This window comes from Pseudonaja textilis, chromosome 5 (assembly GCF_049901715.1).
Source record: "Pseudonaja textilis isolate UNSWEBS1 chromosome 5, rPseTex1.2, whole genome shotgun sequence".
Classification (NCBI taxonomy): Eukaryota; Metazoa; Chordata; class Lepidosauria; order Squamata; family Elapidae; genus Pseudonaja; species Pseudonaja textilis.
Genome location: NC_141994.1, coordinates 21,422,789 through 21,445,116, shown reverse-complemented (window position 1 = coordinate 21,445,116; position 22,328 = coordinate 21,422,789). Strand labels below are relative to the sequence as shown.

The 22,328-nt window shown below is 45.8% G+C and overlaps 1 protein-coding gene and 1 non-coding gene across 5 annotated transcripts in view; one reads left to right on the top strand and one right to left on the bottom strand.

Annotated features, from left to right (window-relative positions):
• TSPAN9 (tetraspanin 9) overlaps window positions 1-22,328 on the top strand; it is a 104,890-nt gene that overhangs the window by 27,076 nt on the left and 55,486 nt on the right. The gene's annotated exons all lie outside the window — the stretch shown is intronic.
• Window positions 20,343-20,450, bottom strand: LOC113438304 (U6 spliceosomal RNA). The gene has a single exon (XR_003374365.1). It is a non-coding gene; the product is annotated as a U6 spliceosomal RNA (small nuclear RNA).

Genomic DNA, 22,328 nt, shown 5'->3' with positions numbered 1-22,328 from the left:
TCTTATCTGGGTTCTGGCGTCCTCCCAACTGTGTGTGTTTCGTTGTCTTTTGAAGTCTGCAATTCCTCATCCTGCCCTGTCTCGTTAATTGCTGCAGCGTGGTTTGTGTTGGTTTTTACTTATAACCTATATGTACTTTGGGGTCGGACTGAATTTCTTCCCTTTAAAAACTGTTCTTGGGAGAATTTCTTCTCCAACCGATGATAACTGGACATTGGGGGCCAAGTTGGAGGAATTAAAAGGACTTTACCTACTTTTGTGACTTCGTTGCTTTTGCGCCATGTCCCGGGTCATCACAATCGGCATTTTCCTGCTTGGAAGGCACAAAGAGAGGAGAACATCCAGGGAATCTTAGCTCAATTGTGGTGCTTTTAGCCTAGGAGAAATGCAGAGAGGGAAGTCTGTAGAGTGTAAGGATTCCGTCAACCAGTTTCATGGTTGTCTCAAAGGTGCTTTTTCAGGAGGCGACTGTACTTTCTGGTTTTTCCTTGAAGACGTTTTGCTGAGGTGGGATGCTGCCGGTATAACAACCGGTTCGGTGATCTTGCGCTTCAACAAAATGGAAAAGTGACTGTGTGCGCATCAACAAAATGCAAAAGTCCTTACCTGCTACATTACTTTGGGGGAGTAACACAGCTGAGGAACGGCAATCTGCTCTTCCGTGCTGATCAGCTGGGACGATATAGGTCAGCAAGGTGTTTGCCCGAACTGGTCCGAACCGGCAGAATCCCACTCCTTGGTTTCGCTTCTCATCCAAGAAGCTTCTTCAGCTCTGACCAGAAGGTGGAGAAGGATTTATATTCCTTGCAGACAGCTGGTCATTTCCATTCTTTTTTAGACATTCCTTGAGGCTACTTGGAGGACACAGAAAAACCTCCAAGTGGCCTCAAGGACTCTCTAAAAGGATGCAAATGACCAGCTGTCTGCAAGGAATATAAAACCTTCATTCCCTACTGTCCTGTCAGAGCTGAAGAAGCTTTGTGATGACCCAGGGTGGGATACAAAATAAACACAGTCACAAAAAACAGGTGAAGCCCCTTTTATTCCTTCACTTTGCTTCCAAGCTCCAAATATCCTTGACTGGAGACAAAAAACTCCCACACAAACAGTTACAAAAAGGAGGAGATGCCGTTTAAATTATAAAGAGTAAAAAACAATACAAACCAGGCAAGATAAGGGCTTGAGGACGTACACAGATAACAGAACATACACTGGGAAGGACGTCAAACTCAGAAACAATAAACTAGAGATATTTCCATGTTTTGTTTCCAGCACTGGCCCGTACGCGTGTCTGTCCTCTTATCCAGTTGTCACAGCTACAGCCCATGAAGAGGATCAAGGCCCTCTCCTCCTGAGTAGACCAGGTCTCTCCCTTATCTTCTCCTCCTTGTGTGCCCTAAGATGGAGAGGGGATGGGCCTGGGTCCTCCTCTGACTGCCTAGCCGGCCTCTGCCCTTCCCCAACCTCCTCCACAACCTCCAGAGCCACACTTTCACTCCCTGTCGGCTGTTTTTTCCTCTCCCTCAGAGTTTTTGCCTCTCCCTCAGAGTCAGTCTCCACCAGGCGCCCTGACAAGCTTGTTGGATGAGAAGCAAAACATCTTCCAAAGAAAAAAACCAGAAACTCCACTTGCCTCCTGAAGAAAAGCCACCTTTGGGGCCGATAGAAAAGGTTGCAGATGTTGCAGGAAGGAGTTAGAGGGGAATTGCACTCTGGTGCAGAGAGCCTTTAACAAAAGGGCCCCAGTCTCAGCCGCAATACTCAGGGGTTACTTCGGAGCCCGGCTACAGCTGCCAGTCTTCCCTCCGGCCCCATCCTCCTCTTCCCCTTGCTCCGATGCCTTCTTGGCTGGGGAAGGGACAAAAATCACAGGACACCCGTTGAAAGACGTCCCCCTTCAGCGAAAAGCATCGGTTACAATCTCTTCCCTATCCAAGCCCCCCCCCCCTTCTCTATCCCTGTCGGTGGAGGAGTTTGAACAGCTGGAAAGGAGGGTGTCAGAGGTGTGAATTTCCAAGAGGGGGGGAGGGAAGGGTGGTGTAAGCCACCGACAGCTCTCTCGACTGTCTGTCTTTCTGAGGAGATCGGTTGCACACACACACACCCCGGTCCATCTGTGGCAGAATTTTCATCCTACTAGCAGGCATAAAAAGGATGTTGCACACGGACCAAGTTTCGTGCTGGTTCTTTTTTTTGTTGTTGCCATCTTTCTTTTGTGGGTTGTTGAATGCATGTCTTCATGCATGTCTGGCATTAAGTGTCAGGAAACTATCTGTCTCTGATTTCCAAATTCATGGTGAACAGCGGTCCCCGGGGCGGGCGGGCGGGCGGGGTTTATTGTCTGTTTTTAAACCAAGAATAAGATTCCAGGCCGCATTTGTATGCAGAGCACTCTTTCTGTAGCATCCGGATAATCTTTGCCCCACATTTCAGGGTACCAAAAGAAGCCAAAAAAAATAAAATAAAAAAGAAGAGGAGAATATTCATAGCTCAGGGTTGAAAGGAGAAATCTTTGACGCTCTCTGGGCAGGCTTGTTTTCTTGCAGATGTTTCATTACCCTGCTAGGCAACATCATCAGTGCTAAATAGTAGATAGTAAATAGAGATAAATGGGTAATGGTAGATGATACAAGTGGATGGATGGATGGATGGATGGATGGATGGATGGATAGATGGAAGGAAGGAAGGAAGGAAGGAAGGAAGGAAGGAAGGAAGGAAGGAAGGAAGGAAGGAAGGAAGGAGAGATGGGGGGGCAATAAAGCAGAATATTTGTAGCTCAGGGTTGACATGAGGCGTGCTTGGTGTTCTCTGACCTTGGCTGTTTTCTTGCAGACATTTTATTACCATACTAGATATCATCAGTGCTAGATAGTAAATATAGATAGGTGATGGATAGATGGGTAGGAAAGTAGGTAGATGGAAGGAAGGAAGGAAAGAAGGATGGATGGATGGATGGATGGATGGATGGATGGATAGATAGATAGATAGATAGATAGATAGATAGACAGACAGACAGACAGACAGACAGACAGACAGACAGACAGACAGATAGATATAGAAGCAATAAAGGAGAATATTTGTAGCTCAGGGTTGACATGAGGTGTGCTTGGTGCTCTCTGAGCTTGGCAGTTTTCTTGCAGACATTTCATTACCATACTAGATATCACCAGTGCTAGATAGTAGATCAATAGTAAATAGTAGAGGTTGATAGGTGATGGATAGATGATAAATGGGTGGGTAGGTAATCTAGGTAGGTAGGTAGGTAGGTAGGTAGATAGATAGATAGATAGATAGATAGATAGATAGATAGACAGACAGACAGACAGACAGACAGACAGACAAACAGAGAGATGCAATAAAGGAGAATAGCTATAGCTCAGGGTAGAAATGAGGTGTGTTGGTGCTTTCTGAGATTACTTGTTTTCTTGCAGACGTTTCATTACCATACTAGGTGACATCATCAGTGTTAGTAAGGAGTGCGGTTTATATTCTGGGGACATGCTGGATTGTGTGGGTGAAAAATTTGCCTAGAGATGATCAACAGATACTCTAGGGTAACAATTTGTTGCTCTTGAAGATTAACTCACTCAGACCAAAAAAGTCTTCCCTGGGTGTACTTCTCTTAGCCTCAGTCGACAGCAGATCCGGTGGCCTAGAGGTGGAGCCGTGAGTTTGACCCTAGATAGAGGCTAATATTTGGAGTAGACTCTCCTGCTCGAGCAGGGAGTTGGACTAGATGACCTCTAAGGTCCCTTCCAACTCCTGTTATTTTGTGATACTCTGTGCTTTCCTCTCTCACTTCAGAGTTACCTAGTGAAACACTGCCTTTTCTTTTGTTACCTGTTTAGGAGTGTTGCCGTGTTCATGAAGTAGATGGTTTGTGAATTTCTTTCTCCTCCCTCTCTTCCTTTTATTTTCAACGTAAGTGAAGAAAGGGTTGGAATGGTTCTCAGCTTCCTTATCAGCCTCACTTTATTCTCACAGTTATCCTTTCTGACAGCATCTTGGCTATTATGGATTGTGTATATTTGCCCTTGTTGACTTCTCCTACTTTCCATGGATTAGAAAGTCCTTTCTTTTGTTTCAAAACTTCACTAAGTGTTTTTTTTCCATCCCTTCCTGATTGTGCTTTTAGTACCTTCTTTTTTAAAATAACATAAAATAACAGCCCCCTGATCTTACGCTGCTCTTCCCATTACTTTCTCCAGCTGTAGAAAACCTACTTAGCATAATTCTTCTGAGTTTGCTAAAATCCGTTTCGTTGTAGTCCGAAATGTGCATCGGACAGCAACTTTCAGCTTCTCTTTAATACTAACGTATCAACCATTGCTGGCTTTTTTTTTTTTTTTTTGCCAACGGAGATTGTCAGTCATCCAGGTCATGGTTGTCCCAGAGGTGGTTTTTCAAGAGGCAACTGGACTTTAGTTTTCCTCGAAGGCATTTCGCTTCTCCTTCAAGAAGTTTCTTCAGTTCCAGAGGTGGCATTCAGCAAGTTCTGACCAGTTCTGGAGAACCGGTAGCGGAAATTTGGAGTAGTTCAGAGAACCGGCCAATCCCACCTCTGACTGGCCCCGCCCCCTTCTCTTCTCTGCCTCCCATTGAGTCCCAGCTGATCAGCTGGGTCTCCTTTGGTTGCCCTGCAGAGGAGAATGGAGCTGGAAAGCAGGTTAGTGGGGTGGGGATTTTGCAGTAACCTTCTCCCAGGAGTGGGGAGGGAATGGAGATTTTGCGGTATCCTTCCCCTGCCACGCCCACAGAACCCGTAGTAAAAATTTTCTAACACCAGCTGAACTCAATACTTAAACTCGACTTAGAATGCGAGGAACTTGAAATCAGAGGGACTTCAAATTCTAATACTTTATTTGACGTATTTAATTTAATTGATGAGACTTGTATGCCAACCATCTCGCTTAGAAGTTTTTCCTTCCAATGCAAAGTGCTTTGCTGCTAGGGACTTCCTCCACTCACGCTGCCTTATCTACAAACTCAGGAATGTCCACAGCGTCTCCCCTTGACACACTTGGGCGTGGTTCTCCAGCAATCGAACCTTACGGAGTCCACCCTGCCACCATTGGGAGCCCAGGGCTGTGTTTTTGGCACGTTCTTCTTTGGTTATAGCTTCTTCAGGCTCCGCTCCAGTTCTTCTGGTGGTGGGTGGATCCCCTCACTTGTGGCTCTCCCAGTTTCTGCCGCTGATTATTCCTCCAGGAGCATCTACTAAATGATCTAGAATGATCCTCACTCCTTCCCTCTATCTTCTCTGGCTTCTTCTTTTATAGTTCTGGGAAAGGCTCTTTCCTTTTGTGAGCTGTAGTGACGCTAGATAAACTCTCAGCTTTTGAATGAGGAGATGAATACTGATGAGGCTGCGTTGAATGTGTTAGCTGGCAACGCGGAGAGTAGCTGGTGTGAATTTCAAACAGGGAACTGTTTCTTGCAGAGGTCTCGGAAGTGCTTTCTCAAAAGGCAACCGGACTTTCTTTTTTTCCTTGAAGGCGTTTTGCTTCTCATCCAAGAAGCTTCCTCAGTTCTGACTGGAGAAGCTTCCTGAATGAGAAGTGAAACATCTTCAGAGAAAACCCAAGAAAGTCCAGTTGCCTCGTGAAAACCTGAAGATGCTTCTTGGATGAGAAGCAAAATGTCTTCAGGGAAAAACCAAACAAGTCCAATTGACTCTTGAAAAAAAAAAAAATCACTTTTGGGACAAAACCATGCCTTGGTTGACTGAGCATCTCCATAGACATTTCTTGCAGAGTGGGGGCTGCTTTAGACAGATTTAAAAGGAGCTATTTTGGCCAGCCCAGGGCAGCGTATTATTATTTCTTTTGTTCCGGAGCACACAATTAGCCGAGGGCGTCTGGGAGCCCCCCTGGCTGTCTCTCTGAATTTGGATCACGCTGGCTGCCCTGTTCATTCAAGTGGGGATCCTGGCTCTGAGTGAGGGATGCCAAATAAGGAAGTCTAACCGTATTTAGAAATGAACTTCAGGAGCTCTTAAAAGGTCCACTGCTTCAGGAGATCGTATTAAACTTCCAGAGCTGTGAACTCTTCTTGTCTGTCAGATGCTCTCTTGTGTCCTTGTGGAAACAGCCTTCTGGGCTTGCTAGACCAGGCTCAGGAGGGACAAAGGAGGGTGGATTTCTTCCCCCCGCCCCACTCCCCAAAAGGGATGTGATGATCTACCATGTTTTCCCGAAAATAAGACCCTGTCTTACGTATTTTTTTTTTTTGCCACCAAAAAAGGCACCAGGTCTTGTTTTGGGGGGACGCCATCCGCTGACTAACCTCACTTGCGCGCATCGCCCCCAGCCTCTTTTTCGCTGTCAGAGGCCTTCAGGAACTTCTTCTGCAGCCAACAAGGCTTTCCTGAAGGCCTCTGCAGCCAATAACTGAGCTCTGGATCGATCCAGAGCTTTGTTACCAGCTCCAGAGGCATTTGGGAAAGCCTTGCTGGCTGCAGAAGAAATGAGCCAGCAAGGCAGGTGTCGGGGTGTGTGAGGCCTGGCTACAACTGTCCAGAGGTAAGTCGTAGGGCCGCTCCACCCCCTCATCCCCACCCTAGCTTTTTATCCGTCTGCTCTGGAGTGAGCGGGATCTTAATTAGGGCTTATTTTAAGGGATAGGGCTTATATTGTAAAAATAAGCTAGGACTTACTTTCAGGGTAGGTCGTATGTTTGGGGAAACAGAGTACAACCTGGAGGAACTTCCTATGGAAGAGCAATTCCTCCACCACAGTAAAGGTTCTAGGGTGGAAGCTGCCCCACCCTGCATTGGAAGGGGAGGGGTCTTCATCTACATCTCAAGTAAACTCTGTAGAGTTCCACCCAAGAAATGGATGGATTGAACCCCCCAAAGAGATCTGAACCAGTGGAAGAGCTTGCCTGCAGAAGTTGTGGCTGCTCCATCACTGGGGGCTTTTAAAGAAGAGACTGGACAGCTACTTGGGTGGAATGGTCTGGGGTCTCCTGTTTGAACTGGGGGTTGGACTAGAAGACCTCCGGGGTCCCTTCCAACTCTGTTATTCTGTTATTTAAATGGACCTCTAGTCGCGCCATCCCATTCTGCACAGCGGAGTTACACTCCGGGCTAAGGCAAGGACAGACATCTTCAGCCGAATATCCTCTCCTGCTTGATCACAGGTGCCTTCACCTGTTGCAGACAGAAACACGGGATGAAATTCGGAGAGGAGGGGAAGTTACCTGGAGGTGCTCTGGGAGAAGTTGAATTTGGATTCCTGCATGGAGCCGAGATTGGACACTGTGCCTCAAAGGGCCTGGTCCGTCTCTAAGGTTCTAGGATGCACAAAATTACAAAGCTGAAAGAAAAGCAGATGTTAAGTTAGGCAGCAACGAATAGTAGGAGAAAGATAAATTAATGCACCATTTAAATAGTTGAATTTGAAGCAACTCAGATATGGACCAGAAGAGGACATCTACATTTAGTGTCCTCTTCTCTTCTCTCTCTTCTCTTCTCTTCTCTTCTCTTCTCTTCTCTTCTTCTTCTTCTCTTCTTCTCTCTTCTCTTCTCTTCTCTCCTCTCCTCTCTTCCTCTCCTCCCTCTCCTCTCTCTTCTCTTCTCTTCTTCTCTCTCTTCTTCTCTTCCCTTCCCCCTCCCCTTCCCTTCCCTTCCTTCCTTCCCAAGGCAACAAAAAATGGATGGAAAGTAACCAAGGAGAGAAGAAACATAGAAGTAAGGAAAAAAAAAACATTCCTCATGGTAAGAGCAATTGACCAGTGGGAATAGCTTGCTTTTAGAAGTTCTGGAGGTTTTAAAAAAGAGACTGCACAACCATTTGTCCAGAATGGCATACAGTTTCCTGTTCAAGCCAGGGGTTGGGCTAGAAGACCTCCAAAGTCCCTTCCAATTCTATTGTTCTTCTCTTCTCTTCTCTTCTCTTCTCTTCTCTTCTCTTCTCTTCTCTTCTCTTCTCTTCTCTTCTCTTCTCTTCTCTTCTCTTCTCTTCTCTCCTCTTCTCTCCTCTCCTCTCCTCTTTTCTCTTCTCCAATCCTCTCCTCCTCTCCCCTGACAGCTTCAGCGGAGATCAGCCGACAAGTTTACCTGATGAGTGGCCCAAGGCTATATTTCAGATTGATTGTAACCTGTGAGTAAGAGGGAGCAGCTGATAATGCCCGGCCAGTTGTGTGTGCTTCCTGCCAGAGGCACATGGAGGGGCCTGGGGTGGAAGTGCCAAAACGGCTTGCTCATGGGAACTTCTGAATTCCCCCACCATCACCCTACCCTACTCCAGCTGTTCAGGGGCTCAGGCCATTCTCTCCTCTTTCTTCCTGCCTGCAGCTGTTGCTGCACCGGGATGGTTTCAAATACCACACTCCTCATTAGCTGGCAGCGGGAGTTCCTTCGGCTCCAGAGGGAATAAATTCTGGCTCGAATGTGTTGGAAAGTGACCCGGGAAGGGTTTTTTTTTTTTCCCCTCCTCTTTTTCTTTTCTCTCTCTGGAAGCTTCTTCAATCTCACCAAGTCTGCAGGCAAGAAGTCAGCAAGATGGCTGGTACAGGCAGTCCCCCCCCCCCAAAAAAAAACATTTCCCTTGCTAAGGGAGACCATCGTTAAGTGAGCTTCCTTCCATTTTAAGACCTTTCTGGCCATCATGGTGAAGGGAATGCTTGCAGGCGGGTAAGTTAGCAGCACGGTCGTTAAGCGAGCCTGGCTCTCCTTCGTTGACTTTGCCTGTTGCTAAAGGGGAGCACTGTGACTGTCATAAATATGAGCCAGTTGTGGGTGCTCCCATCACTGGAGGTTTTAAAGAAGAGATCGGGCAGCCATTTGGTCTAGTTTCTCCTGCCTGAGCAGGGGGAGGTGGACTAGAGCAGTGGTGGCTAACCTTTTTTGGGCTCCTGTGCCAAAAATTGTGCGTGCTCTTGCCTGCTTGCATGCCAGCACCCAGAAGGCAATGTGCACCTCTCCACACGCCCTATGCGTGCGCAATCCCCCCCCACCGCCGCCCCCTTACCTCACTGCAACTCACAGCTGATTTTCGGCCGGTTTGAGGCCTTTTTTCGGCCTCCCAGAGGCCTGAGGAAGGCTTCTGCAGGCTCTGCTGGCCAAAAACTAGGCCCGTTTCGTCACTTCTGGTATTTTCGGAAAAACAAGAAGTGACGAAACGGGGCTAGTTTTCGGCCTGCAAAGCCCGCAGAAGCCTTCCTCAAGCCTTTGGGAGGCCGAAAAAGGCCTCAAACTGGCCGAAAATCAGCTGTGAGGCGCGCATGTGCAGTGAGTTAAGTTTGCCTGCAGCTCGCGTGCCATAGGTTCCCCATCACAGGACTAGAAGACCTTCAAGGTCCCTTCCAACTTTGTTATTCTGTTGTTACCTTAAAACAGGGGGTGGGAAAACCAGCCACTTGGTTCTGCCTCTGACCCACTGCTTGACAAATGACCAGGTTTCCGCCTATAGCCATGCTCTCATATCTTCTAAAATAGATATGAAGCCTATGCTTTCCGTTGAATCAAGGTGGTATTTAAACGAGCCCAAATGAACATAGCAGAGCATAGACTAATAGAGTTGGAAGGGAACTCCGAGGTCTTCTAGTCCAACCCCCTAGAAGACAGGAAATCCTATCTCCATTCCAGACAAACGGTTGTCCAGTCTTTTCTGGAAAGCTTCCAGCAGTGGAGCACCCATAAAAGAGCAGAGTCGAATACAGTGGTGGGATTTGAATTTTTTTACTACCGGTTCTGTGGGCGTGGCTTGGTGGGCGTGGCAGGGGAAGGATACTGTAAAATCTCCAGTCAGAGGTGGGATTTGCTGGTTCTCTGAATTACTTAAAATTTCCGCTACCGGTTCTCCAAAACTGGTCAGAACCTGCTGAATATACCACCTCTGATTGAATACCGATTTCTGTATATTATTTGTTCAGCCATCATTCATTCATTTAAAACAGGGGTCTCCAACCTTGGCAACTTTTAAGACTTGTGGACTTCAACTCCCAGAATTCCTTAGCCATCAAAGCTGGCTGAAGAATTCTGGGAGTTGAAGTCTACAAGTCTTAAAGTTGCCAAGGTTGGAGACCAGTGGTGGGATTCAATTTTTTTTTACTACTGGTTCTGTGGGCGTGGCGTGGCGGGCGTGGCAAGGGAAGGATATACTTCAAAATCCCATTCCCTCCCCACCTCACTAACCTGCTTTCCAGTTCCGTTCTCCTGTGCACGGCAACCATACAAGACCCAGCCAATCAGCTGGGACTTGGGAGGCGGAGAATAGATGGGGACCGGACCAATCAGAGGTGGGATTTGCTGGTTCTCCAGACTACTCAAAATTTCATCTGCTGGTTCTCCAGAACTGGTCAGAACTTGATGAATACCACTTCTGTTGGAGAGCCCTGATTTAAAACAATTTAGGGCTGCCTTTTCAGCCTGAAAGATTTCCAGAGCGATCTATAAAGTAATAAAAGTCAGGTATTTCTTCGGACTTTTGAATTAAAATAAAGAAAAAAAAAGAGGGAAGACTTTCAGTGGAAGATGAATGACGTGGAAGAGAAAGCGGAAAGATTTGCAAACTTGGCATTGCGGGTGCCTACTGTGTCCAGGGAGCTTGTGGACTTGCTTCTTCTGCCAGCTGGACAGTAAATTGCGTAGCTGTAAGGGAGCCTCAGCTGGCTGGCCCCAGCTATGGGGCTGACTCTGATCCCCTCCTTCCACCAAGGGAGGGGGTGATGATCTGGGAAGCAGGAGGGGTCAGGAGGTACCATGTATTAGTGGGACAGGGCAGGTAGATCCAGCCACCCAAAGACTTTCTGCCATGGTCAACCTTGAGTGCCAGCACATGAGAAAAAAAAAGGACTAGGGTGACATGATAGCAGTGTTCCACTATCTAAGGGGCTGCCACAAAGAAGAGGGGGTCAAGCTATTCTCCAAACCAGTAGTTGGCAACTGGTGGGCTGGGGAGAAAATTTTGGTGGTCCGCAGAGAAATGTTACCCCAAAAACACCCCTCAAAGCAATTAATCCAGGCTGTGCTGCCCACATGGCCCACGGGAACACAAGACTTGTGTCACTTGCATTGCGAACAACACGAGGTAGTGAGGAGGTTAGGAATGTGGCTGCCTTGGAGAGTGTGTGTGTGTGTGTGTGTGTGTGTGTGGTGGAGACCTGTGTGTGTGTGTGTGTGTGTGTGTGTGTGTGTGTGTGTGAGAGAGAGAGAGAGAGAGAGAGAGAGAGAGAGATAACCTCGGAGGGCTGGCAGTGATGTTCCCTCCCTCCCTCCCTCTCTCTCTCCCCCTCCCTCCCTCCCACCAATGTCAGCAAGCCACCGTCAGTCAAAATTCATATTAGTGGTTTGCGGGATTTAAAATTATGAGTTTGCTGGTCCCTGAGGTCCAAAAGGTTGGTGACCCCTGCTCCAAAACACCCGAAGGTAGGACAATGTGATGTCCAGGGGGCACGACACAGAGGTAGCACAGGCAACTGGCAAACCACCCCTTTATTGCTCCAAAATTCTCCAAACGCTGTCACATTTCTGGCAAGTCCCAGAGAAAAGTGATCTCACACATACACATACACCCCTCCAGCAGCCCTCTGGCTGCAAGTAGTCCAGCCCAATGTTGTGAGCACCACGCCTGCAAAGCAAGAAATCCAGAAAGAACACAAGGAATCCAGGAAAGTTCAAACTCCGACACTCAACACTCCAGGAATTCAGGGTGAGTTCTCAACAAACGCCCCTCCCCACAGCGTCTCCATAAATCTCAATCCCCAGGTGTGTTTTGTGAAGAGGGGCGGGGCGCTCTCCTGAGTAGTCAGGTACGTCTGCACTGTTCTCACACTCCCAATCTTGGTTTGGTCTACTCCTCCCCATTTTCATCCCAAGCCAATGAAGCCGACCCCTCGATCTCTATCTGCTCCAGTTCCGTCTCGTCTTCCTCCATGGATCCAGACTCCGATGGGAGCATGACAGACAGGAAGCCATGGATGGAAACTAATCAAGCAGAGAAGCAACCTAGAATTAAGGAGAAATTTCCTGACAGTGGAAACAATTAATCAGTGGAAAAACTTGCCTCCAGAAAAGTTAGTTAGAATTCTTTATTGGACACAAAAGGAATTTGTCTTGGTGCAAATGCTCTCAGTGTACATAAAAGAAAAGATACATTCGTCAAGAGTCAAGAATCATCAGGTACAACATTTAATAATAGTCATGTCATGCCCCTGGTGGAGACTGACTCTGAGCAGTCAGAGGAGGACCCAGGCCCATCCCCTCTCCATCCTAGGGCACGCAGGGAGGAGAGGATCAGGGTAAAATGTGGTCTACTGGGGAGGAGAGGGCCTTGATCCTCTTCATGGGTTGCAAGTGTGAGATCCTCATAAGAGTTTGGACCTGCGTGCTAGCAAACGCTGGAGACAAATTAGCATTTTATTCCTAAAGAAGGTTTATTTTGGTTGGCGTTCTTCCAACGGACTATCCCTGGTTATCTTCCTGAAGTTGGCAATTATCTATCCTGGTCTGTCGAGGAACTTTATTCAGTGTGGTTTGGTTTTGGTTTTTGCTTCGTTATTGGCTCTTTGAATGTGAACTGGGTTTCTTGCCTTTGAGATGTTATTTTGAAAATACTTTACTCCTCCACTGTGAACAATTCAACAGTGAAGCCAAGTTGAAGGCATTAAAGGACTTTTAGTTACGTTTTGGTTTTTGTTATATTTCTGAGATACTCTGGGTCATCGCAAGTCATAGGGTACAATAAGCAATCAAATCATACTAGGAAACAGTCAATAAAAACCATTAGGATACGAGCGACAAAGTTACAGTCATACAGTCACAAGTGGGAGGGGAGGGGTGATAAGGAGTGATGAGAAGATTGTGAATGCTCCAACCGTGGAAGGTTTGAAGAAGAGATTGGACAACCCTTTCAGCAGGTTCTGACCAGTTCTGGAGAACCAGTAGCAGAAATTTCGAGTAGTTTGGAAAACCGGCAAATCCCACCTCTGACTGGAGATTTTACAGTATCCTTCCCCTGCCACGCCCACCAAGCCACGCCCACAGAACCGGTAGTAAAAAAAATTTGAATCCCACCCCTGAACCATTTGTCTGAAATGGCATATAGGGTCTCCTGAGCAGGGGGGTTGGACTCAAAGACCCCCCCAAGTTTCCTTCCAACTCCATTATTCAGTCATCCTCTTTCTTCGCTAGCCCATCCGGGCAGAAGCTGAAGGAAGAATGCGATGATTTCTATACACAGAGCGTTTGTTGAGAAGGTTTATGTTTTATAGCTGGAGTACTTGTGTATAATATAAAAAGATGTAATAGTAAGGAAAAGTTTATTTTAAAAAGTCTGACTTCAGGGTTATTGGCAGAACAGAGATTGTTGAGAAATGACAGGAAAAGTATGTTGGGAAACAAAAAAAACCAACCTCTACTTAATTCAGAAAAAGTTCTAAATGACAAAGGAATGGGGCATTTTTAATTGGCTTTTAGATAATTATAAAAAGGTGATAGACTGGATTACAGTTGTCTCACTTAGTCGGGCATAAACGCCAGTGGATTTAAAATGGATTTATGTTAATCTGCTTATCTCTTATCTCCCTTATTAGTCAACCAAAAATCATTAGGACAGAGCGTTTCAGCTGCTGCTACCTAATTTTCTGGCTTGTGAGTCAGACCCAACCCATCCCAAGTTGGAGTGTTTGCTTGATTGGACAAAGCAAAGCAAAATCCATCTCTTCCCAAAGGCTGCCTTTCTGCTGGGTTTATAATCTAAGCAGGATTAGTAACATTAACGTAGCCAGCTAGGCTGGCAGGAAAACCACCCACCGTTGAATAGTGCAGTGATGCGTTTCTTTAAAAAGTTGGCTTTGGGGGCTTTTGTCTACGTTGCCTTTTGTAGCTGGGCAAACGCGGGCATTGTGTAAATCCTCAACTTGTCTTTGGCAAGGGCCAACTCGTTCTTCTAAAAAAAAAAAAAAACCCTTAGGTTCCTTCCATTCTGGGCATTCTAATATCTTCCATATATCGGGTGTTGCTTAAAAGAAAGATATTACAGCAGTGGTGGGATGCTACCGGTTTAGACCAGTTCACCCAAACCGGTAGTAAAAAAAAATGCTTGAGCAGCGGGCTGAACTAGAAGACCTCTAAGGTTCCTTCCAGCTTCTATTCTATTCTATTCTATTCTATTCTATTCTATTCTATTCTATTCTATTCTATTCTATTCTATTCTATTCCATTCCATTCCATTCCATTCCATTCCACTCCACTCCACTCCACTCCATTCCATTCCCACTCCACTCCATTATTCTAGTCTAGTCTATGTATAAAAGCAGATAAATAATAATTCTATTCTATCCCTCTATTTCTATCTATCTCTCTATCTCTATCTCTCTATCTATCTCTATCTCTACCCTACCCTACCCTATTCTGTCACTAATTTAACACCTGCAGTGATTCATTTAACAAATGTGAGAAGTTGTAAAATGGGGCAAAACTCACTTCCCAGGTGTCTCAGTCAGCAACATAAAGTTTGAGCTCAATTGTGGCCGTTCGTCGAGAACTACCCGTAAGATAAATTTCACTCTGGGATGGTAGAGAAAGAAGGAAGAACAACAATAAAAAGACCAACATGTTGGGGGCTCCACTTTTCTTTTTTTGGGGGGTGGGTTTCTAAGTTTAGTCAATGATTTCACCTTGGTGATCCTGGCCTTCCCCGTTCTCAGAGAGGAGCTCAGCATCTGGGGGGCTTTTAAGCTTTCGATAGGATGACGCATCATTTCAGCTGCTGGCTCCGATTTCTAAGAAAGGATTATTGTGACTTAGAAGCCCCAGTTTGGGTTTCTCCCCTGTCCCCCCCCCTTCTTCCTCATGGAAAAGCTATTCGTCATGTATAGATTTAATTATCGGGCAGAAATCTCACTGGGCCAGTCACATTCTTGCCATTCTTTTCTCACAGGAAAATAAATAAAAAAAATCAAACCACTTGTTAGCTGACATGTCCGTCTCTCTGACACTTCCTGCCACCTTAAAGAACAGATCGGGGATCCCTTTAAAAAAAGGGGGGGGGGGCGGAGTTTGAAGCAAATCTCGAAGGGCAATCGAACCACAGGTGTGATGCCTGGGCAGGGGGAGAGGGGGGGGGATTTCCTCAGAGGAGAATTTTCAGCCTTGTTGCCAAGAAGCAATTGTCCTTTAATGTTTTGACCCAAACCCTTTTCCAATAAAACAAACATGAACCAAAGGGAACAGAAACCTTTTAATGATTCTTACGAATCCCCGGTTAAAAGGCTTCTGCAAACAAATTAACTTTGATAAGCACAAACCTTGCCAAAACTGTGTGAGGCTGCCAAGAATCACAGATAAGAAATATTTCGCAACACAAGAGTCTTCAAATACCAACTTAAGATATTGCAATGTCCACGAGGCTGAGTTTCAAAATGTCTTTGCTTCCTGCAAAGAACGTTTGCTTCACAGTTGGCTTTTATCTTCTTGAAGGAGGGGCCATTACCTTTGCAGCCTTACTCCCAAGTCGCCTGTGCTTCTGCAACTGCTCTTTCCTACGAGCAACCTTGGGCATACGCACACTTGGCACAGGCTCCTCGGGAACCTCCTCATCACTGCTGCCAGCGCCCACAATCTCTGAAGGCAGCACTCCACTCCCTAATGGTCCTGGCCCCTCATCTGAGTCCTCGCTCTCCTCAGCTGTCCGCACCTGCTGCCGGCTAACCACAACATTTAAGGAAAATGTAGACAGGGGTGGGCTTCAAAAATTTCAGCAAAGGGTTCTCTGCCTGGTTGCTGGGAGGGTGTAGCCATTGTGGGCGTGGCCTAGCCGGCCTTCTGCACCACAGTGTGTGTGTGGGGGGGCATTTTTGCCCTCTCCGAGCTCTGGAGACTTTCCTTGAGCTTCAGGGAGGATGAAAATGGCCTCCCCCGGGCTCCAGAGGCTCCCTGGAAGCCAGAAACAGGCTCATTTCCTCAAACTTCCAGGAGGCCCATTTTTCACCTTCCTTGAGCCTCCTCATGCAAGATGCATTTACCTGCATCCAAAATGGGCCACGTGGGGACTCATGGGAGGGGAGGGTTGGGCGGGGCCAGCCAGGAGTGGGATTTGGGGGTTCTCCAAACTATGCAGAATCTTAGCTAGGGGCTCTCCCCACCCCTGAATGGAGGTAAAGAAATGGTTGATCCTAAAGGAAACCAACCCTTGGAAGGATAGATTACTGAAGCTGAAGCTCAGATATTTTGGGCATCAAATGAAAAGATTGGAAAAGACCCTGATGTTGGGAAATAGCATTTTATAATGCCTTGGTTAAAGCCACACTTGGAATCCTGCATCCAGTTTTGGTCGCCACGGTGTAAAAAAGATGTTAAGACTTTGGAAAAGATGCAGAGAAGAGCAACAAAGAAGATTAGGGGACTGGAGGTTAAAACATATAAAGAACGGTTGCTGGAATTGGGTTATGTCTAATTTAATGAAAAGTAAGACTAGGGGTGACATGATAGCAGTCTTCCAATATCTCAGGGGCTGCCACAAAGAAGAGAGGAGGCCAAGCTAAGAACGGTGGCAAGGAAAGTTGTAAAATAGGGCAAAATTCACTTAACATTTTTTTTTGTTCAGCAGCAGAAATTTTGTGCTCAGTTGTGGTCATATGTTGAGGACTACCTGTACTGAAAATGCATCTTGCAAAGCTGCAAATGAATATCGGGATTAAAATTATTGCAGTTAGAAGATGGCACAAAGCTGCATCATTGATGGGGCCCATGGCTGGCTCCCCAGACAAGATGTAGATACATGTAGTCCTTGACGTACGACCATTTCACTTAATGACTGTTCAAAGTTACCTGAAAGAAGGGGACTTATGACTCAGAAAAAGGAAAAAGTGACTCCACAAAGCTGATTGTGGTCAAAATGTTTCAGGCAAAGGGCTTTTTAAATAAATCCAGTGCAGGGTTAAACAGGATTCCACAGGAGAAGAATCCATATTGAAAGGGAAGTCTGAGATAGCAATAGCAATAGCGCTTAACTTATATACTGCTTTACACTGCTTTACAGCCCTCTCTGAGCCAGGGGTCGCCAACCTTTTGGACCTCAGGGACCAGCAAACTCATAATTTTAAATCCCATGGATCACGAATATGAATTTTGACTGATGGTGGCTTGCTGATGTTCTCCCAGGGTCTCTGCAGAAAACAGCAGAGACCTGGGAAAATCGCCCCAAAAAGTCTGCAGGAAAATTCCCCAGCCCGTTTTCCTACTGATTGATCATACTTTATTTGGGATCTTGGGATACTGTCTCCAGCTCCGTTCTCAGGGAGAGTAAGAGAGAGAGAGAGAGACTTTTGGCTTCATGCAAGGAAAGCAGCAGAAGCCTTTCTTTCTCTCCCCCAAACTCTGCCAGAAATGAGTCTTTGTAAGACTTGTCATGCGAACACAGCCTCTTGGAGCAGGATGCCTTGCAGGGTCTAAGCGTTTCAGAGTCAGCCTCTTGCCCCCAACAATCTGGGTCCTCATTTTATTGACCTCGGAAGGATAGAAGGCTGAGTCAACCTTGAGCCTGGTGAGATTCGATCTGCCAAATTTCAGGCAGCCGGCAGTCAGCAGAAGTAGCCTGCAGTACTGTACTCTAACCACTGTGCCACCTCAGCTCTTGACCTCAAATGGATGATTTAAAGGAACGGGATGAATTCTTTGCATCTGTCTTCGTGGCACACAATACAGGGCAGATAATGTGGACTTCGGTGCGAAGAGAAATGGGGCAACTATGAAGTAGCCAGAGAAGATATTTTAGGACATCCTTAGAAACAGAACTGCAATAAATCACCGTGTCCTGATGGCATCCACTCAACCTCCGGGCAAAACTATGCAACTTGCAAATGTATCCCTCAACTTGGGCTTGGTGCCAGAGAGTTGGAAGATAGACAATGTGGCACCAGCTTCTTAGAGGGGAGCCCTAGTTGGTTATAGGCCAGAATTGAGATTAGGGTTTCATTTGTCAGGTCCAGTATAAATTGACTGTATTAGCTGATGGGGTCAGCTTTGCCTCCTCAAAAAAAAAAATCTCGTCCTCCAAATCAGGGATATCTCCTTGATGGCCCTGGTTGGGAGAACAGAAGCTGAAGGACAACATAATTCATTGCAGACTAGAAGGAAGTTAAATGACAGCCTTCAAATGACTTTTGTATATAGAATGAAATGGAAATGAATGGAAATGAATGGAATGGAAAATAATAGAATAGAATAGAATAGAATAGAATAGAATAGAATAGAATAGAATAGAATAGAATAGAATAGAATAGAATAGAATAGAAAATATGGAGTGGAGTGGAGCAGAGGGGAATGGAATGGAATAGAATAGAATATAAATATGGAATGGAATGGAGTGGAGTGTAAGTGGAGTGTAGTGGAATAGAATAGAATAGAATAGAATAGAATAGAATAGAATAGAATAGAATAGAATAGAAGTTGGAAGTCTTTTAGTCCAACCCCCTGCTTAGGCAGGAAACCTATACCACTTCAGACAAATGGTTATCTAATCCGGGGTCACCAACCTTTTGGACCTCAGGGACCACCAAACTCAGAATTTTAGATCCCAGGGACCACTAACTGTTCTGTGGGCATGGCCTAATTTGTGGGTGTGGCTTGGTGGTCATGTGACTGGCTGGGCATGGCTTGTATGTAAATATCATAAATATTTATATAAATATTGATTTTTTTATAAAAAAAGAGCAACTTTTACCCCAAATCAGGCAAAGCAGGCAGATTGAGTTGCTCACAGAATCATTCAGTGATCTATCTATCTGCCATCGGCTAGCTCAGTTTCTCAAATTTGCTTGCTGTGAGTCTGCACTGAATTTGCTTGCAAGCAAACCTTCAGCCCTAAGGGAAGTTCGGCTGTGCTTAGCTAGAAAGCAAGAAATCCAACCATTTCCTGCTTCCTAGCTAATCTAAATCTCCGGGAACAGCAGAACAGATGATGGCCGGAAAAAGGAAAAATAGTAACTTAGCAGACAAGTTTGCCAGCTAAGGAGTGAATGGGCGGGGAGGGTTCCCAGGGGCCATGTGGGCGGCACAGCCTTGTGTTCCCGCACAGCCTGGATTAATTGCTTTGGGGGGGTGCTCTGGGGGTGAGATTTCTCTGCGGACCACCAAAATCTTCTCATGGCCCACCAGTGGGCCGCAGCCCACTGATTGGCGACCACTGATCTAATCAGTTCTTAAAAACCTCCAGTGCTGGAGCATTCACAACTTCTGGTGGCAAGCTGTTCCACTGATTAACTGTTCTCACTGTCAGGAAATTTCTCCTTAGTTCTAGGTTGCTTCTCTCCTTCTTTCCATTCATGGCTTCTTGTCCTTTGGAGAATAGCTTGACTCCCTCTTCTTTGGGGCAGCCCCTGAGATATGGGAACATTGCTTTCCTGTCACCCCTAGTCCTTCTTTTCATTAAACCAGACATACCCAGTTCCAGCAGCCGTTCTTCATATGTTCTAGCCTCCCACCCCCTAATCCTCTTTGTTGCTCTTCTCTGCACTCTTTCTAGGGCGTCCTCAATGTGTTTTTTACATCGTGGCAATCAAAATTTAGCACTCAACAGACAAAGCATCTCTCCCACATTTCTTTGCTCCAGATCTAAATTTTAGTCTTTCCTTCTCCTGCCTCTTTATAAGGCAAAACAATCTGTGGAAGAAGGTGTGCCATCTGGCCCATATTTAACCAGCTTGCTAATTAGGGTAGAGAGAGATACTTTCTCAAATGGCTTCAGGAGATCAGTATGGATCCTATAAAGAAAGTTGTTCAGATAGAGACAAACAAGTGAGCCCAACGTTTATGGTGGTAAGCGAGATAATTTTTAAGCGAATTTTGCTCCATTTTGCGATCTTCCTTGCCACGGTTGTTAAGTGAACCCCTGCAGGTGTTAAGTTAATAACCCAGTTGTTAAGTGAATCTGGCGTCCCCATTGAGTTTGCTTGTCAGAAGGTCGCACAAAATGATCGCATGACCCTGAGAAACTCTGCAACCGTCGTAAATACGAGTCCGTTGCCAAGCATCTGAATTTAAGTTTTTTTAAAAAATATTTATAACAAGAACAACAACAAATAAAACCATATTTCAGTTCAACAGTGTGTCGGTTGGGTACATATATCTTGTGCATGTAATAATATCATACATTTCTAACTTGCTTATATTTATAACCATTCTAATCAACATTTTATATCATTTTGGTCAATTATTATTTTATCATTAACCTTATACTTATTATTTTTCAAGAATACATTTCATTCTTATTAAATTATATTCATTTTCTTACTCATTCAATATCAATTATAATATGTTATTACTACTCCCACATATTTCAGTTTCTTACTCTTCTGTCTAACCATTCACAAAATAAATTCCAAATCTTATAATACTAAAAAATATGGAACGCTTCATGAATTTGAGTTGTCATCCTTGCACAGGGGCCATGCTAATCTTCTCTGTATCGTTCCAATTTTAGTATATGTGCTGCGGAAGCAAGCACACCCAAGCATCTGAAATTTTTATCATGCAACTGCAGAGATGCTGCCAACAGTTGTAAGCGTGAAAAACAGTCCTAAGTCACTTTGCCCAGTGCCGTCGTAACTTTGAATGGTCACTCAGTGAACTGTCGTAAGTCGAGGACCACCTGCATATGAGTCAGTTGCCAAGTGTCCAAATTTTGATCACGTGACTGCAGGGATGCTGCAATAGTCATAAGTGTGAAAACGGTCATAAGTCACTTTTTTTAGTGGCATTGTAACTTTGGTCACTTAAATGAGCTGTTGTAAGTCGAGGACTTCCTGTATTGTATCTAAGTGTTCTGACCCAAACCTTGTTCCAAGTAAACAAACACCAAACAGAGATAAAAGCAAAACTTTTTAATGCTTCTCTGCAAATTCCATTCATTCGCCTTGCCAGGGTTGTGCAAGGCTGCCAAGAACACTAGATAAAATTACTAAGAAGTATTTCAAACACAAAGAGTCTCCAAACACCAACCAAGGTATTCCAAACGTCCACAAGGCTTGAGTGCAAAAACTTCCTTGCTTCCTGAAAAGAACTCCAGTTTCTCAGCTGGCTTTTATCTCCTCAGGGAGGAGCCATTACCTTGCAGCCTTACTCCTGAGTCGCCCGTGCTGCTGCAGCTGCTCTTTCCTTCAAGCAGCCCTGCGCACACATGCACTGGGCCCAGGCTCCTCAGGGACCTCTTCATCACTGCTGCCAGCCTCCGAAGGCAGCACTCCACTCCCTGATGATCCTGGCCCCATCCCTGCATCACACGCAGGCCCCTCATCTGAGTCCTTGCTATCCAAGACCTCAGCCGTCCACACCTGCTGCTGGCAAACCACAACACTAGGTGACTTTGGCTGCTCCTGAAAGAAGGTAGGACCTGTTCTGTACCGGTAGTCCTCAAGTTACAACCACCATTGAGCCCAAATGTTATGTCGCTAAGTGAAACAGTGAAGTGACTTTGTCCCATTTTATGACTTTTTTGTGACACATTTGTGAAGCGAATCACCGCCGTCGTTAAATTAGTAACCCGGTTGCTAAGTGAATCTGGTTTCCCCATGGACTTGGCTTGTCAGAAGGTCACAAAGGGGGATCATGTGACCCCAGGACACCCCCACAGTCGTAAGTATGAATCGATTGTCAAGCATCCATGTCAGAGCGTTTGCAGCGCGGCTGCCACTAGGAGACAACCCAGGAGCAAAACACAGCACACAGAGACTTATGCATTTAACAGTGGTTTATATACAACAATTACACACAGCAACATAAGACATAGGCAAAATAACTTACAGGCAAGCAAACTTTCTTCTTCTTAACTCTAATCTGGAGGTCACCAACCTTTTGGACCTCAAGGACTACCAAACTCATAATTTTAAATCCCGCGGACCAGAGACCCTGGGAAAATCCCCCCAAAAGTCTGCAGAAAAATTCCCCACCCCATTTTCTGATCTTTATTTGGGATTGCAGGATACCATCCCCAGCTCTGTTCTCAGCGGAAGAGAGAGCGAGCGAGCAAGAGAGAGACTTTTGGCTTCATGCAAGGAAAGCAGCAGAAGCAGCAGAAGTTTCTCTTTCTCTCCCCCAAACTCCATCAAAAATGAGTCTTTGTGAGAATTGTTGCGCCGGCGCAGCCTCTTGGAGCAGGAGGCCTTGCAGGGTCCCATAGACTCATTTCTGGCAGAGTTTGGGGAAGAGAAAGAAACTTCTCTACTTTCCTTGCGTGCAGCCAAAAACAGAAGAAGAAAGAAGTGGAACAAAGCAGCCTGGTGGCCAGGCGAGGCACATGGGGCGAGTGGGGCAAGTTCCCTCCTTCTACCCTTTTCTCCCTCCCCCCATTTCCTCGTGTAGTTTGCAATGCTAGCGATGCAAACCT